Genomic DNA, 9,241 nt, shown 5'->3' on the forward strand with positions numbered 1-9,241 from the left:
GCTGAGCGCTGGTTGCCAATCAGGATGCTTTTGGGGACTGGATTATTTTGCTTTGTACCCCAACGTTGTACCTTTTGCACTTCATACGTCTCTTTTCCATTTGTGCACCTGCCTTTCTCTGGTAAAGAAGACTTATTTTCTGCACTTGCCTGCCGTCTCTGCACCCCGGAGTGCCTAACGTAACAAAAACTAATACAAAGTAGTTGAATCAATTATTCTCATTATTTAATTATTAATCAATATTAGTATGATTATTACATTATAAGGCTTAGCACACTCAAAATCTTACCATTACCATTCTTTTCTGCACTTGCCCGCCGTCTCTGCAACTACATAAAACAAAACGTAACAAAAAACTAGTACAATTTAGTTCAATCAATTCTTCATCTTATAATTAGTCTTTATCAATACTTATTATTATTCATATTTAGCTTTTGCAAACTCTAAATCTTACCATATCTTGCAAAAAATGTGTACATATGTTCATCAAACACCATGTAAAAGACGCACAGGTTAACAGCAATTTTGGTTTTCAGGTCCCATTTTGGGGGAATTTGGTCTGGTTCCATTTTTCCTAAGCACAAATTGTATTTTGCCAGTGTCGCGGGCCAATTAAAAACGAGCTGCGGGCCACAAATGGCCCCCGGGCCACACTTTGGACACCCCTGAATTAAATGAATACCCAAAGGAAGCCAAAGTACTTGTTGTCATAAGACATCAAGGAAATGGACAAATATTGCAATATGACATCATCTGGACTTAAAGTAATTAAAAGACACAAGTCACAAAGATTTGATGTCACTCGCGACTACGAAAGGGGCAAGTGGTAGAAAATGGCTCATTGTTATGTTTTAGTTATGTAAGTTACAAGTAGGGAAGTATATCGTTAGGATTTTATCAATATGAAAGTTAAAGTCCCAACGATAGTCACACACACACTAGGTGTGGTGAAATTACCCTCTGCATTTGGCCCATCCCCTTGTTCCACCCCCTGGGAGGTGAGGGGAGCAGTGAGCAGCAGCGGTGGCCGCGATCGGGAATCATTTTGGTGATTTAACCCCCAATTCCAACCCTTGATGCTGAGTGCCAAGCAGGGAGGTCATTTTTATAGTTTTTGGTATGACTCGGCTGGGGCTTGAACTCACGACCTACAGATCTCAGGGCGGACACTCTAACCACTAGGCCACTGAGCAGGTTATTGATACTGTATTCATCTCTCTTATCGGTACTAAAACAAAGATGTGAAAAAATGCATTTTTAATTCACATTTGTATTAGCACAAGAGATTGTACACCAGCAACTAGTGTTGTCCCGATACCAATATTTTAGTACCGGTATCAAAATGTATTTAGATACTTTTCGGTACTTTTCTAAATAAGGGAGACCACAAAAAAATTGCATTATTGGCTTTATTCGAACAAAAACTCTTACGGTAAATTAAACATATGTTTCTTATTGCAATCGAATAACAATTTTGTCCCTAAATAAAATAGTGAACATACTAGAGAACTTGTCTTTTAGTAGTAAGTAAGCAAACAAAGGCGCCTAATTTGTCTGCTGACAATGCAGGAACATATTGTGTCATTTCTCATTCTATGTTGTAAAAATTATTAAGGACAAGCTGTAAAAATGTATTATTTATCCACTTGTTCATTTACTGTTAATATCTGCTTACTTTCTCTTTCAACACATTCTATCTACACTTCTGTTAAAATGTAATAATCACTTATTCTTCTGTTGTTTGATACTTTACATTAGTTTTGAATTATACCACACATTTCAGTATCGATCCGATACCAAGTAGTTACAGGATCATACATTGGTCATATTCAAAGTCCTCATGTGTCCAGGGACATATTTCCTCTGTTTATAAACATAATATGAATTTTTTAAGAAGGAAAAATATTTTGTGATGATAAAAAATATTGATGTAATCATAGTAGTATTGACTAGATACACTATTGTACTTGGTATCATTACAGTGGATGTCACTTGTAGATCCACCTATGGCATTTGTTTACATTCAAGGTGCTAGCTTGCTGTTAGCGGTTAGCTATTGTATCCTCCCACGGTGTGTAGCGAAGCATGTTTTTCCTCGTCCTGCAGGGATGATACTTGTAAGAAATGTACTTTATTCGTCGCCATGGAGACGAGGATTGGTAATTTTGAAGTAGCTAAAGCACTGCCGACTCTTCCTGAGGGCGTTTCAGTGTTATAACTTTACCTTTATCATTAGTTTTTAGGCCAAAATGTGTCCGTTCTCTGTTTTCCTGTCTACACACTGTGTCTGCTTGTAAGTACTCAGTGAATGTGCGCTGTCGAACATGCTTGTCTGCTCGCAAAACCAGCATGACGTGACGACGCGCCGTCATGCCCGGGAACCGGTACTTTTCGAACAGAGTATAGTACCGTTTTTGATATGGTACAGCGATACTTTACCAGTACCGGTATACCGTACAACCCTACCAGCAACACCACAAAACATTTCACAGCAGGTACATATTTTTCAACACCTGCTTTTTAGTCCTAAACAAGTCAACTATGTGTGCAGTGCAAGATGCAATACAGTTATGTCATCATCTTGTAAAGACCATGCACACATCCATCACCGTGTTTTTCTCTTCATTAAAATTACACTCATTATATCCGTCCATTTTCTACCACCTGTCCCTATAATAATATTTAAAATAATAGTATTAAAGAAATAGATAGTAAAGTAAAATGATATTTACAGTATGTATAACAGAGCACCAGAGCCGGCCCAAGGCATAAGCGTACTAAGCGCTTGCTTAGGGCCCCGCGGCCACCAGGGGGCCCCCAAAAGCAATTAACAAAAAATTCTTATTTTTTTATTTTTTGCATGTACGAGTCTGACTGATGATTTCTAAATGATCAAAGATCAGTGAGTTGTACCCACATCTTTGGGTAGCTCTGCGGATAGCCTGAGCTCTTCCTGTGACTGTTGCATCTGCAGAGCGGAGCTTTTCCAAGCTCAGATGAATAAAAAACTACTTGAGATCTTCCATGGCTCAAGAAAGACTGAGTGGACTGGCAGTGATTAGTATTAATAACAAAGTCGGCCATCAGATTTCTTACAGTGATGTCATAAATGACTTTGCCTCCAGAAAAGCCAGGAAGCACAGGTTTTAAGGAGTGGGTGGAGTGCTGTGGGTGGTGAAGAACAGAGGAACAAAACTGTGATGTGATGGTCAAATGTGTGAATTAAGGACCTTAATTTAAGGTAGTTTATTTTGATTTTTTCCCCAAATTTTTTTTGCACATCGTTATGTACATTTACATAGTTTTAATATGAAGTAACTTTATATTTGTTTATAAACCGTTATGTTACCTTGTTTCTGGTAACTCTGTTCATTAATATTATTTAAGTATTTGCTGGATATTTAATTTAATTATGTTGTTTTTTGTACAATTGAATTTGTTCCTTTTTATATATATTTAAGTGATTTTATTGTTGCACTTTATTGTTTTTCTTGCACTACGAATTTTTTTTGCACATTGCTGTTTCAGGTTTTTGTTACCAAAAATAATCAAGTGAATCAGAATCAGCTTTATTGTCCAGTTATGTTTAACACACATGGAATTTAACTTCAGTAGACTGCGCTCTCTTTGTACAAAGTAAACATTAAATATGAACAATTAACTAAAAATATAAACTAGTAATTAAAGACTAATATGTACAAGACTGATGAGACAAGATGACACTTTTACTGTAAATACAAAGCTTTATCACTTGGACTGTTCAACCCCAGGCCACTCTTGTAGCTGAATGTTTTCTACATTTTAAGATTAGGAACCATATGTGGCACTCTGGACATCATTCGTTCATTCATTGGTATTATTTATGTTCTTAACTGGGCCACCCCCATATCTTTATAAATGACATGTCATTTGTAAAGACATGTCAGGCTGACAATAGGATAATGTAAACAACACTGCCAGAGCCGCAATGAGTTTATAGTAGGTGTGTGAATGATCAACAATCAATATTATTGGCAGAAATAGAGGGCCCCAAAATCGAATTTTGCTTAGGGCCCCATGGAGGTTTGGGCCGGCACTGCAGAGCACAGACCTTTTACATTATACATCATACAAAATATATAATATAAGTCAATACAATTAATTAGCAGGTTAGGTGGGTGTGCATTTTGTAACAGTAGGACATTTTATTTGTGTTTATGTAGCACACTGACGTATTTGAGTGACTGACCGGAAGCCATATTGAGTGTTGACAGCTACTGATGTATGTCTGTGTTGTGTGTGTAATATATGTATACATAAAAAGTGATTATTTAATTTTTGACTTTTTTGAGTGGATTAATATTGGCATGTGGATTACTGGATCGTTTAGAGGACGGTTGACGAAATGTGTGACTTTGAGGGACTAGGAGGACATATTTTTAATACAGACTTTTGTGTGGTGTTGCTTCCTTATTTGTGATTATTTCAAGATGGTTATCGTCTACTCGTGTCTTTTTTTAATGCGTAACAGCTGCACTTTACTGAATGTGACAGCGTGTCATAATTAAAGGATCAGCTACAAAACCCAAAACCAGTGAAGTTGGCACGTTGTGTAATTCGTAAATAAAAACAGAATACAGTTATTTGCATATCCTTTTCAACGTATATTCAATTAAATACACTGCAAAGACAAGATATTTAATGTTCGAACTGACAAACTTAGAATTTAATGGCAGCAACATGTTGCAAAAAGGGGATACAGGGGCATTTTTTACCACTGTGTTACATGACCTTTCCTTCTAAAAACACTCAGTAAACGTTTGGGAACTGAGGAGACCAATTTTTGAAGTTTTTCAGGTGGAATTCTTTCCCATTCTTGCTTGATGTACAGCTTAAGTTGTTCAACAGTCTGGGCTCTCCGTTGTGGTATTTTAGGCTTCATATTGCGCCACACATTTTCAATGGGAGACAGGTCTGGACTACAGGCAGGCCAGTCTAGTACCCGCACTCTTTTACTATGAAGCCACGTTGATGTAACACGTGGCTTGGCATTGTCTTGCTGAAATAAGCAGGGGCGTCCCTGGTAACGTTGCTTGGATGGCAACATATGTTGCTCCAAAACCTGTATGTACCTTTCAGTATTAATGGTGCCTTCACAGATGTGCAAATTACCCATGCCTTGGGCACTGAAACACCCCCATACCATCACAGATGCTGGCTTTTGAACTTTGCGCCTATAACAATCCGGATGGTTCTTTTCCTCTTTATTCTGGACGACACAACGTCCAGAGTTTCCAAAAACAATTTGAAATGTGGACTTGTCAGACCACAGAACACTTTTACACTTTGCATCAGTCCATCTTAGATGAGCTCGGGCCAAGCGAAGCCGGTGGCGTTTCTGGGTGTTGTTGATAAATGGCTTTCGTGTTAAGGTTTTGCAGAAGAGGTGACGGCAAACAGACACTAGATGGCAGTATGTACAATTATGTATTATATATATTAACTATATATATATATATAATAATCAAACTATACAAATAAACAATAGAGTGGAGTGTGAACTAGATCCAAAAGTGTATGTGGTGTAAGGCTATGTGTGTAGTTAGTTGAAGTGTGTGTTACCAAGCGTTGAACCAGAGATGAGGAAGTCTAGGGGAGAGAGAAGTCCGAGTCCAATGCGGGGGAAGTCAAGGATCGAGGGAGGCAGTCAGAGTCCAGAGGGAGATCCGGGGAACAGTGAGGCGCACAGCTCACTATCGAGATGACGGAGGGTACTGCGGAGACGACACAAGAAAACACACTGAGAACACGAAGGGGCACAGGGAGCGCAGGATTGCGTAATGCAGCAGATGATCGCTTACTGTACAGTAGACTATATTCCGGCCCCGGCATGCCAAGTTGTCCAGGCTTATGTAGGCAGCTCCTTCATTACAGGCAGGTGAGCCGATTGCCGGTAAATGATTGCAGCTGACGGCACCTGCAGGGCGGAGACGCGCACAGCGTGCCCCTGGATGTGCGCCGCGGCCATGGGTGTGTCCCGAGGTGCGTTCGTCAGGACGAACAGATGAGGGCGCATCAATGCGCCCTGGCCGTGACATTTCGCTTTGCATTGGTGAGCATTCCTCAACTTTCTCTTTTTTTGCCACTTGTGCCAGCTTTTTTGAAACATGTTGCAGGCATCGAATTCCAAATGAGCTAATATTTGCAAAAAAATATTAGTTTTCCAGTTCGAACGTCAAGTATCTTATCTTTGCAGTCTATTAAATTGAATATAAGATGAAAAGGATTTGCAAATCATTGTATTCTGTTTGTATTTACGATTTACACAACGTGCCTACTTCACTGGATTTGGGTTTTGTAGATAAAAACACATATCAAGGTTCAAGGTTCAAGGGTTCAAGGGTTTTATTCGTCACATGCAGAATACACAACAGTGAAATACTTTTTTCCATGCTCTTCAGATATTGCGTACAGTGGGATCCAAACACTAGTTGCTGATTCTAATACACTAAATACAAAAAATACAACAAATTCAACAGCTCTGATGTACATTAATTACAAGACAATAAGTTGCACAATAAGTCCCAGTAGCTATGGTAGAAGTATCAGTACAAGCACAAGTACAGTAGTCACATACAGTAGCAGTGCAATGTCAAATAGTATAACAGTATATACAGTATACACAGTATATACAGTATAGGAAGTAATAAATATTAAGGTGTCTACAGTTCTTTTGGCAGTTAAGTAGTGACAGTAGTATGAACAAAGGTAATGGAACAGTATGACTTCTTTATACTCTTGTTTTTACAGTATTTACAGTCATTGAATGAAGAGTATTGTAGTCCGGTAATTACAGTGGAAAGTAAAGTGATTCTTGTGCGTGCGGTTTTGTGCAATTGTGATAAGTGTTAATCAGCGGTGCAGTTGAGCAGTCTGATGGCTTGGGGATAGAAGCTCCTCCTGAGTCTCTCCGTGTTGGCCATGAGACTCCGGTAGCGCTTGCCTGACTGCAGCAGTGAGAAGAGGCAATCAATAACTGTGTCATTAGTCCAGAATCTTAACGGTCTTCTTGGACCGGTACCAAAAAATATCAGTAGTTAAAATCATCCCCGTAATTAATTGGCGTAGCAAATGCCACAGTGTCTTACTTGCTAGCATTAACTTATTGCTAGAGATGGATATATCTTTGTTTTTTCAAATATTCATTGAATTAAAAAAGAAATAATTAAAAACGTGTCTCCATCTCGGGGAAGCAGTTTGATCGTATTACTGCTAGCTGGCACCATACTGAAGCGTTATGCGTCGATTACGCCAGCCAAGAAAGTTAAAATAACAACCTAAACATTTATCCATGAAAATATGGAAATGCTGCGGATGGTGTGTTTGACGGAGAAGCAGCTGTAAGGAGATGCCGTAAAAGTTTACTTTCCAATGCTCAACATTATTATTTCATGACTTTATAAAACTACTGTAGTTGTTGTTGTTTATATTTTTAAAAGGCATGTTACATGTTAAAATTGTGATGCATCAATTAAATAATTTCACTGGGAGACGTTGATTTGAGATACATGTGTTATGATTTAAGAGCTCTGTCACAGAACCATTTGAGTTTGAAAGTTGCGGTACTACTGTAAAGTATATAATATCTCCTATATCTAGGAACATATCTTGTAACATGCATTTTCTTGCATCCTGATCACAGGTGTCAAACTCAAGGCCCGGGGGCTCAGATCTGGCCTGCCACATCATTCTGTATGGTCCGCGAAAGCCTGGAAATAATATAACAATTTGGAATCCATCCATCCATCCATCCATCCATCCATCCATCCATCCATCCATCCATCCATCCATCCATCCATCCATACATCCATCCATCTTCTTCCACTTATCAGAGGTCGGGTTGCAGGGGCAGCAGCCTAAGCAGGGAAGCCCAGACTTCCCTCTCCCCAGCCACTTCGTCCAGCTCCCCCCGGGGGATCCCGAGGCGTTCCCAGGCCAGCCGGGAGACATAGTCTTCCCAACGTGTCCTGGGCCCCGTGGCCTCCTACCGAAACACCTTCCTAGGGAGGCGTTCGGGTGGCATCCTGACCAAATGCCCGAACCACCTCATCTGGCTCCTCTCGATGTGGAGGAGCAGCGGCTTTACTTTGAGCTCCTCCCGGATGACAGAGCTTCTCACCCTATCTCTAAGGGAGAGCCCCGCCACCCGGCGGAGGAAGCTCATTTTGGCCGCTTGTACCCGTGATCTTGTCCTATCTATGGGAACGTAGATCGACCGGTAAATTGAGAGCTTTGCTTTCCGGCTCAGCTCCTTCTTCACCACAACGGATCGACACAGCGTCCTCATTACTGAAGGCTCCGCACAGATCCGCCTGTCGATCTCACAATCCACTCTTCCCTCACTCGTGAACAAGACTCCGAGGTACTTGAACTCCTTCACTTGGGGCAGAGTCTCCTCCCCAATCTGGAGATGGCACTCCACCCTTTTCCGGGCGAGAACCATGGACTCGGACTTGGAGGTGCTGATTCTCATCCCAGTCGCTTCACACTCGGCTGTGAACCTATCCAATGAGAGTTGAAGATCTTGGTCAGATGAAGCCATCAGGACCAAGTCATCTGCAAAAAGCAGAGACCTAATCCTGCAGCCACCAAACCAGATACCCTCAATGCCCTGACTGCGCCTAGAAATTCTGTCCATGAAAGTTATGAACAGAATCGGTGACAAAGGGCAGCCTTGGCGGAGTCCAACACTCACTGGAAATGGGTCCGACTTACTGCCGGCAATGCGGACCAAGCTCTGACACTGATCATACAGGGAGCGGACCGCCACAATCAGACAGTCCGTTACCCCATACTCTCTGAGCACTCCCCACAGGACTTCCCGGGGTACACGGTCGAAGCCTTCTCCAAGTCCACAAAGCACATGTAGACTGGTTGGGCAAACTCCCATGCACCCTCAAGGACCATGCCGAGAGTGTAGAGCTGGTCCACAGTTCCACGACCAGGACGAAAACCACACTGTTCCTCCTGAATCCGAGGCTCGACTATCCGGCGTAGCCTCCTCTCTAGTACACCTGAATAGACCTTACCGGGAAGGCTGAGGAGTGTGATCCCATGATAGTTGGAACACACCCTCCGGTTCCCCTTCTTAAAGAGAGGAACCACCACCCCGGTCTGTCAATCCAGAGGTACCGCCCCCAATGTCCACGCGATGTTGCAGAGTCTTGTCAACCAAGACAGCCCCACAGCATCCAGAGCCTTA

The sequence above is a fragment of the Entelurus aequoreus genome, linkage group LG11, assembly GCF_033978785.1.
Source record: "Entelurus aequoreus isolate RoL-2023_Sb linkage group LG11, RoL_Eaeq_v1.1, whole genome shotgun sequence".
Lineage (NCBI taxonomy): Eukaryota > Metazoa > Chordata > Actinopteri > Syngnathiformes > Syngnathidae > Entelurus > Entelurus aequoreus.